The sequence below is a fragment of the Bufo bufo genome, chromosome 2 (genome assembly GCF_905171765.1).
Source record: "Bufo bufo chromosome 2, aBufBuf1.1, whole genome shotgun sequence".
NCBI lineage: Eukaryota > Metazoa > Chordata > Amphibia > Anura > Bufonidae > Bufo > Bufo bufo.
The window spans coordinates 27401258-27410357 of NC_053390.1; positions in this window are offsets into that span (position 1 = coordinate 27401258).

Below are 9100 nucleotides of genomic sequence, written 5' to 3' on the forward strand. Positions count from 1 at the left end.
TCTGAACATGAATACGGCTTCTCTCCTGTGTGACTTCTTTGATGTCTAATAAAATCAACTTTTTGGGCAAAACAGTTCCCACATTCTGAACATGAAAACGGATTCTTTTCTGGGTGAAATTTTTGATGTTTAACAAGATGTGATTTTTGTGTAAAACATTTCCCACATTCTGAACATGAATACGGCTTCTCTCCTGTATGAGTTCTCTCATGTCTAACAAGATTAGATTTTTTTGTAAAACCTTTTCCACATTCTGAACATGAATACGCTTCCTCTCTTATGTGAATTCTCTGATGTGTAACAAGACGTGACTTCTGTATAAAACATTTCCCATATTCTGAACATGAATACGGCTTCTCTCCTGTGTGAATCCTTTTATGTGTAGCGAGATTTGATTTATTTGTAAAACATTTGCCACATTCTGAGCAGGAGTATGAAATCTCTACTGTGTGAATTCCTTTGTGTATAGAAACCACTTGACCTGTACTTGTGGTAAAAATCTGTGATTGGTCAGGAGAAGGTTCCTCATGATTAGGGGGGTTATAGGATAGATCTGTACTGTGTAGTTCTGGATATACATTTAAGGTAATGAGGTTTTCTCCTGAAGAGCGCTGCATGGTAGCTTCATCTTCTACTTTATAATTTAGTGATAATATAATGTTACCCTCAGAATCCATACTGGGATTTTCTGTGAAAATACAAAGTAAAATATGTGATTTTTTTTCAAGCCGTAAAATAGACAAACTTATAACATTCCTATTAGGCTGGAAGCCAATCATTTTAAATCCACTCCTAGCTTTGGTTAAAAAAAAATCATGAAAGTTTCCACATGTGATTCCAGCTTTACAAAGCTTTCTGCAGCACTCTGACAAAGTCCACAATTCTGGTATGTACCCAGTCTCCATTTCTATTACACAAACCTAAATTAAAAATTTTAAAAAAATCATCTATGTCTGGCAGTTAACCCTTCAATGCCAAATTGTCACCACATTCCTCAACACAGTCTGGATTTATTAATTTCTTGGACCTGAGGGAGTTGGTGGATTCACCGGAAAAATTCATGCCATAATGGACAACTAGAGCTTAACTCAGAAACAATTTCTTGTGCACCTCCACCGCTGCTGCTTAAGTCTCAAACATGCTCAGTAGAAGCTACAGCCTCTCTGTATTTGTAGTGAAAGATTCCCCTTCTTCCAGCTGCAATTCCATTGTGGAATTACAGCTTCTAAGGCCTGTTTCATATTTGCGGTAAACAAATCCAGCAGGAATATTTTCCAGGTTTCGGCTGGATCTCTGCTGGCGCCCATTATAGTGAATGGGGCTGGACGGAATGCCGGAAGCGCATGGCAGGGACAGATCCGACAGGCCTAATCCACTCTGCTGCTTTATTTTACTGCAACCTGTACAGAGTACGTGTGAGATTTCAGCAGCAGAAGGGGAGGAGGCACATGGAAAGGAACTTGTCAATTAAGATGTCGGTTGATGGAGATTGAGTTAAGCCTCTATATGCAGGACTCATGAGCCCTGGTACTTTAGTCATAATAAGCTCATTTTAATATCTGCCATTCTGACATAGAATTGCAAACTAAGTACACCAGGCTCATCAGGTTTAAGAGATCTATTTCATATTACATGCACAGTATTGTGAAATCTAGATTCTCTTTATTATTGTTATGGAAAATCTGATCATCTAACAAGATATATAATATAACAAAAACAAAGACAGGTGCACTCTGCGGTCTTACTAAGCCCTCAAACTGGTGTTAAAATTGAGAGATTAGCCAACATGTCCTACGTGAGGACATGTCTGAGCCCGAGCACCGCGCCAAGGTTTCTCAAGTAGCTCGGGGCCTAACGCTAAACCTACCTGGGCCGTATGGGCAATACCAGGAGCCAGTGGGCGAATTACAGGAGCGCAAGGTCCGACTCAAAGCAATCTCCCAGTAACCTCCAGCATGTGACCATGCATACAATGGGAGGAGGCAGAGAGCTCTGAGCCCCACCCAAGACTGGCTGATATAGCCCGGGCCTCACATGTGCACCAGAATGCTGCCTGTAGATGGAAATAAAGGCACATTCAGACTAGGAGTTTCTACACCTCCAAAAAATTCAAAATACAAACTACAAATTGGCGTGGTATTAAAAAGCAGGAAGTGCTCAACCCCATATGCAGTGGTGCATCTATACCGGGGGGGGCAGATCCTGCACTTGTGGTCCGCTGCTAATGGCAATCCCCAGCAAAAATGCATACAATGGAGGATGCCTGCAGCGGACCACAAGTATCACAATGGACATCCTACACAGGATAGCAAATGTGTGGATGTGATAAACAGTATATATAATATAACAAAAACAAAGACAGGTGCACTCTGCGGTCTTACTAAGCTCTCAAACAGGATCTGCTTCCCCCGGTATAGATGCACCACTGCACATGGGGTTGAGCACTTCCTGCTTTTTAATACCACGCCAATTTCTAGTTTGTCATCTAACAAGATAATGTATCATGAGGTAAAGCACAGATCTCAGCCTGAATTCATAGACATGGATATGAGGTCTGTATAGCCTAATGGCCGCACAGTTACCAGATCTCAGGTTTATAGATGTCTTTAGGATGTAGTGGAATAGACAGAGGGGAACGAGGGTCCTATCAAGAATTAAGAAGGTGGAGCTAATGAAGTGTCCTGTGAGTGCAGGTGACCATCACTGAGACGTCTGTGTCTGTACAATAATCACATGTGACATATGAGCTTCCTAATGAATAATGGAACATATCTAACCTCTTAACTAACAGGCTGACCAGCGGCCAGCCCTGCTTGTAATTTAATGATCAGGTTATTATTTTTGTAGTTTCATTGTCACATTCAAAGACCCATTACTTTTTTAAACAGGTTTTTATTGTGGCTACACAACAATGCAATATCTGAATAAGAAAACTTTTAATGAGAAATATCAGTTCTTCGACATCTCTCATATAAGACTTTCCTAGACAAAAATAGTAAACTGTGTCTGTTGCACACTTTTATCAGATTCTTCTCCTGCCCTGAAGGCACCAAGGACAGAATCTGAAGTCACTTTCTCCATTCATTATTCCATACCTGTGGTGACATCTCCTGGAATGTCCTCCTCCACCTCACTCTTACATAGAGGATCGCCCATCATTCTCTCTTCTTCATCCTCCACTTTAATATCAGTCAGATCTTCCCCCTGATTTATCATCTGCAACAATTCAGTACAATACAGCAGACAGGTGGGAAATGTAACAGATCCACATAAGAGACCCCTACAATCTATGACCGCAGGACCCCCCTATATAGATGTGTATAGGGCTCAGATCCATCTACCTGAGGATTCTCTGGGACCTTCTCCTCTGGACAGTCCTGGGAATACAGAGGACGGGGACATCTCTCTGGTGGATTTCTCCTCCTGGATCCATCTGTGGAGACACAAGCACACAGTGACTGAATACATGGCCCCCTGTTGATCTGTCTATAGATCAGACACTTCTCTCAGCTCCTTCACTTCTAGGTTTAGTTATCAGGGGGAAATAATAATATTCTGCTCCTCACCACCTGTGCCGAGGTCCCAGCACCTAGCAGGTCAAAAGACCGAAGTAACCTCTGGTCTATGAGAGTGAATGGCCGGCAGTGGGACGATTCCTTCTCCACAACAGTAAATTCTGAGGAAGAGGATACAGTTATAAATGCCATGGGCATCTTACAGGACGCTACCAACCAAAAAGGCATCAAAGCATCATTCTGGCACTAGTTATGACACCACCCCATATGAGGTAAATTTCTAGAGAGAGAACCCACCAGGCTTTGTGGTGTTAGAGAAAGCTCTACATCTTTACCCCCTCCAAGTCTCCTTTCCCTGGGGAGAAAATTCCTTTCTCCTAAGGAGCCGTTATGGTGAAATGGAAAAAGAGAAAAATATCTGATGACATTCACTGGATATTTTCTGTGAGCCTATGACAGTGATAGAGATGTGTGAATATCATTCTATGGAAAGAAGGAAACAGGTCAGCACTTCACCTTGGTATTGCACGCTGCACGGGAGAGGAGCAACCTCCAATGTATCAAAGATAAAGGAATCCCAGCTGCTGTGTCTTTGTGAATAAGCCTCTTTTTATTTTCTCAAAGTAGAATGTCCTACAACCAGGATCGGTTTCGGCATACAAGCCTTTCTCAACAGATACCTGGTTGTAGGACATTCTACTTTGAGAAAATAAAAAGAGGCTTATTCACAAAGACACAGCAGCTGGGATTCCTTTATCTTTGAATATCATTCTATTCTGTCCAGGACTATGTAACTAGATGATTTTTTTTTATTTAGTTGCTTTAAGCTGTTTCTTCCGTTGCCTCAAGTGCCTCCCCCTCCTCCCTTTGCTCAGTCTGCCTGTTTATACAACGATGAAGAGAGAAGGAGGGGGAACGAAGCTGCGGGCTGAGCTCGTCCTCACTCCTCCACACAGATGTGTCAAGAATGATGTATGGACTGTGGAAAAATGCTTGAGCCAATTACTTAGTTAGATGATACCCATGTATACTCATTGCCTATAAAAAAGCACCTCCTTGACGTGTCATATATGACGTATGCAGTATTAATGTTAGTGAGACGCCATTACAAGATGGTGCTAGCATACAGATGTTTACATTAGTTTACATACCAAAGTTTGTAAGATAGCACTTGGCATCTCTTTTCTTCTTATCTCCCTTTCCTTCTTAGCCAATGAAATAATGGGATGAGCCTCAGAGGGGGACACCCCCCTGAAGATATATAAACCAGTTTACTCATTGTAATAAACAGAGAGATAGTCTTTGACCCGCCTGTGTGTCAGTGTCTGTCTCTACCACACATGAATATTAACTCCTTGGGGTACCTTGATTTGGAGCACCAGAGTGTATCTTAAATGCTTTATTTGGAAACATATTCAACAGTTGGCACCCAACGTGGGGCCCAGGCAAAGGGAACATCAATAGTCCACCCTCAAGAGGCCCCAGGACCTGTCGAATGGCATGAGAGGAGATGACCGCGGCCACAAAGAAAGGTAAGAAAATCAATTATCTTACCTGCCTTTCTGCTATTCCCCCTCCCAACCCAAAAAATAATAGCATAGCTGTGTATTGAAGGGTTACTTTAGTAGTTAGCACAGATTTGATCTATATATGATATTTCTAAAGTTTTGACATGCACCCTGCACACATCTGTTAGGCAATAGATTGGAATATTCATATGTTTATCCTAGCGGAGGTATGGAGCTACAGAAGTAATCCCTGTTTATTACAGAGAGTATGCTCTGGCTCTTTGTTATTCGCCATCTTGGGCTTTGCCACATTGCAAATAGAGCTTGCCAAGAATAGACCTGGGGTAAGTGATATTTTCGTTACTTTATATGTTTTTATATGATGTAACTACTGCTGTAGTTGCATATGTCTTTTAGATCACTGCTTTTATTCAGTAAATAATTTTATTCACTTAGGCATTGTTTAAGCCTATTTATTCTCGTATCTCAGAATCCACAGTAAAACAGTAGATACAGAAGTTATTGGGATTAGTGAGGACATACATGGAAGAACACAAAGAAACAACAAAAATTCTTTGACAAATGAAACCCCTTTATTGTAAAACATTGGTTGAGGGCAAAAGTATTCCAATCTATGACAACAAACCAATACACTCAATGGTTTGTTTCCGAGAACTTCGGGGAACCCTGAGTGTCATTAATCTGAATTCTTCCTTGAACACAGCTTCAGGTGGAAGCACATGGTGAGAACAGTAGATAGTGACACACAATTTTACTTCAGGGCAATACTACATAACATTTTAATTAAAAGAGCAAAGTTGCTTTATTCTTATTTTAAAACATTTATGGCCCCACCTATAGGCTCTGCATCTATCTCTAGAATGGGGGTCCCCTGAATTTATATCACTGGCTGGCATATTAAAGCTTCAAGATCTGGCTGACTTTATAGCATTTCCCATATTTTGTTCTGGTCTGATGAGTTTTAGAATTTGGTTTCCCTACAAAAAAGATTCCACATATAAAATATCAAAATGACTTCTCTCCTGTATGACTTCTCTTATGTCTAAGAAGACCGGCGTTATCTGTAAAACATTTTTCACAATGTGAACATGAATATGGTTTTTCTCCTGTGTGAATTCTCTCATGAGTAACAAGACTTGATTTCTGTGTAAAGCTATTTCCACACTCTGCGCAGAAATATGGCTTCTCTCCTGTGTGACTTCTCTGATGTCTAACAAGAAGTGATTTATCTGTAAAAGATTTCCCACATTCTGAACATGAATACGGCTTCTCTCCTGTGTGAGTTCTCTCATGTCTAACAAGATTAGATTTTTTTGTAAAACCTTTTCCACATTCTGAACATGAATACACTTCCTCTCCTATGTGAATTCTCTGATGTGTAACAAGACGTGACTTCTGTATAAAACATTTCCCACATTCTGAACATGAATACGGCTTCTCTCCTATGTGAATCCTTTTATGTGTAGTGAGATTTGATTTATTTGTAAAACATTTCCCACATTCTGAACATGAATACGGCTTCTCTCCTGTGTGACTTCTTTGATGTCTAATAAAATCAACTTTTTGGGCAAAACAGTTCCCACATTCTGAACATGAAAACGGATTCTTTTCTGGGTGAAATTTTTGATGTTTAACAAGATGTGATTTTTGTGTAAAACATTTCCCACATTCTGAACATGAATACGGCTTCTCTCCTGTATGAGTTCTCTCATGTCTAACAAGATTAGATTTTTTTGTAAAACCTTTTCCACATTCTGAACATGAATACGCTTCCTCTCTTATGTGAATTCTCTGATGTGTAACAAGATGTGACTTCTGTATAAAACATTTCCCATATTCTGAACATGAATACGGCTTCTCTCCTGTGTGAATCCTTTTAAGTGTAGCGAGATTTGATTTATTTGTAAAACATTTGCCACATTCTGAGCAGGAGTATGAAATCTCTACTGTGTGAATTCCTTTGTGTATAGAAACCACTTGACCTGTACTTGTGGTAAAAATCTGTGATTGGTCAGGAGAAGGTTCCTCATGATTAGGGGGGTTATAGGATAGATCTGTACTGTGTAGTTCTGGATATACATTTAAGGTAATGAGGTTTTCTCCTGAAGAGCGCTGCATGGTAGCTTCATCTTCTACTTTATAATTTAGTGATAATATAATGTTACCCTCAGAATCCATACTGGGATTTTCTGTGAAAATACAAAGTAAAATATGTGATTTTTTTTCAAGCCGTAAAATAGACAAACCTATAACATTCCTATTAGGCTGGAAGCCAATCATTTTAAATCCACTCCTAGCTTTGGTTAAAAAAAATCATGAAAGTTTCCACATGTGATTCCAGCTTTACAAAGATTTCTGCAGCATTCTGACAAAGTCCACAATTCTGGTATGTACCCAGTCTCCATTTCTATTACACAAACCTAATATTAAAAATTTTAAAAAAAAATCATCTATGTCTGGCAGTTAACCCTTCAATGCCAAATTATCACCACATTCCTCAACACAGTCTGGATTTATTAATTTCTTGGACCTGAGGGAGTTGGTGGATTCACCGGAAAAATTCATGCCATAATGGACAACTAGAGCTTAACTGAGAAACACTTTCTTGTGCACCTCCTCCGCTGCTGCTTAAGTCTCAAACATGCTCAGTAGAAGCTACAGCCTCTCTGTATTTGTAGTGAAAGATTCCCCTTCTTCCAGCTGCAGTTCCATTGTGGAATTACAGCTTCTAAGGCCTGTTTCATATTTGCGGTAAACAAATCCAGCAGGAATATTTTCCGGGTTTCGGCTGGATCTCTGCTGGCGCCCATTATAGTGAATGGGGCTGGACGGAATGCCGGAAGCGCATGGCAGGGACAGATCTGACAGGCCTAATCCACTCTGCTGCTTTATTTTACTACAACCTGTACAGAGTACGTGTGAGATTTCAGCAGCAGAAGGGGAGGAGGCACATGGAAAGGAACTTGTCAATTAAGATGTCGGTTGATGGAGATTGAGTTAAGCCTCTATATGCAGGACTCATGAGCCCTGGTACTTTAGTCATAATAAGCTCATTTTAATATCTGCCATTCTGACATAGAATTGCAAACTAAGTACACCAGGCTCATCAGGTTTAAGGCTAGTTTCACACTTGCGGCAGGACGGATCCGACATGCTGTTTAGCATGTCGGATCCGTCCTGTGGCTGTTCGCCGTGCCCCCGCTCCGTCCCCATTGACTATAATGGGGATGGGGGCGGAGCTCCGGCGCAGCACGGCGGTGCACGGAGAAAGCCGCCGGACTAAAAAACCTGACATGCAGTAATTTTAGTCCGGCGGCCTTAAGCCGTGCACCGCCGTGCTGCGCCGGAGCTCCGCCCCCATCCCCATTATAGTCAACGGGGACGGAGCGGCGGCCCGGGGGCACGGCGAAACAGCCGCAGGACGGATCCGACATGGTGAACAGCCTGTCGGATCCGTCCTGCCGCAAGTGTGAAAATACCCTTAGAGATCTATTTCATATTACATGCACAGTATTGTGAAATCTAGATTCTCTTTATTATTGTTATGGAAAATCTGATCATCTAACAAGATATATAATATAACAAAAACAAAGACAGGTGCACTCTGCGGTCTTACTAAGCCCTCAAACTGGTGTTAAAATTGAGAGATTAGCCAACATGTCCTACGTGAGGACATGTCTGAGCCCGAGCACCGCGCCAAGGTTTCTCAAGTAGCTCGGGGCCTAACGCTAAACCTACCTGGGCCGTATGGGCAATACCAGGAGCCAGTGGGCGAATTACAGGAGCGCAAGGTCCGACTCAAAGCAATCTCCCAGTAACCTCCAGCATGTGACCATGCATACAATGGGAGGAGCCAGAGAGCTCTAATGGCCGCACAGTTACCAGATCTCAGGTTTATAGATGTCTTTAGGATGTAGTGGAATAGACAGAGGGGAACGAGGGTCCTATCAAGAATTAAGAAGGTGGAGCTAATGAAGTGTCCTGTGAGTGCAGGTGACCATCACTGAGACGTCTGTGTCTGTACAATAATCACATGTGACATATGAGCTTCCTAAT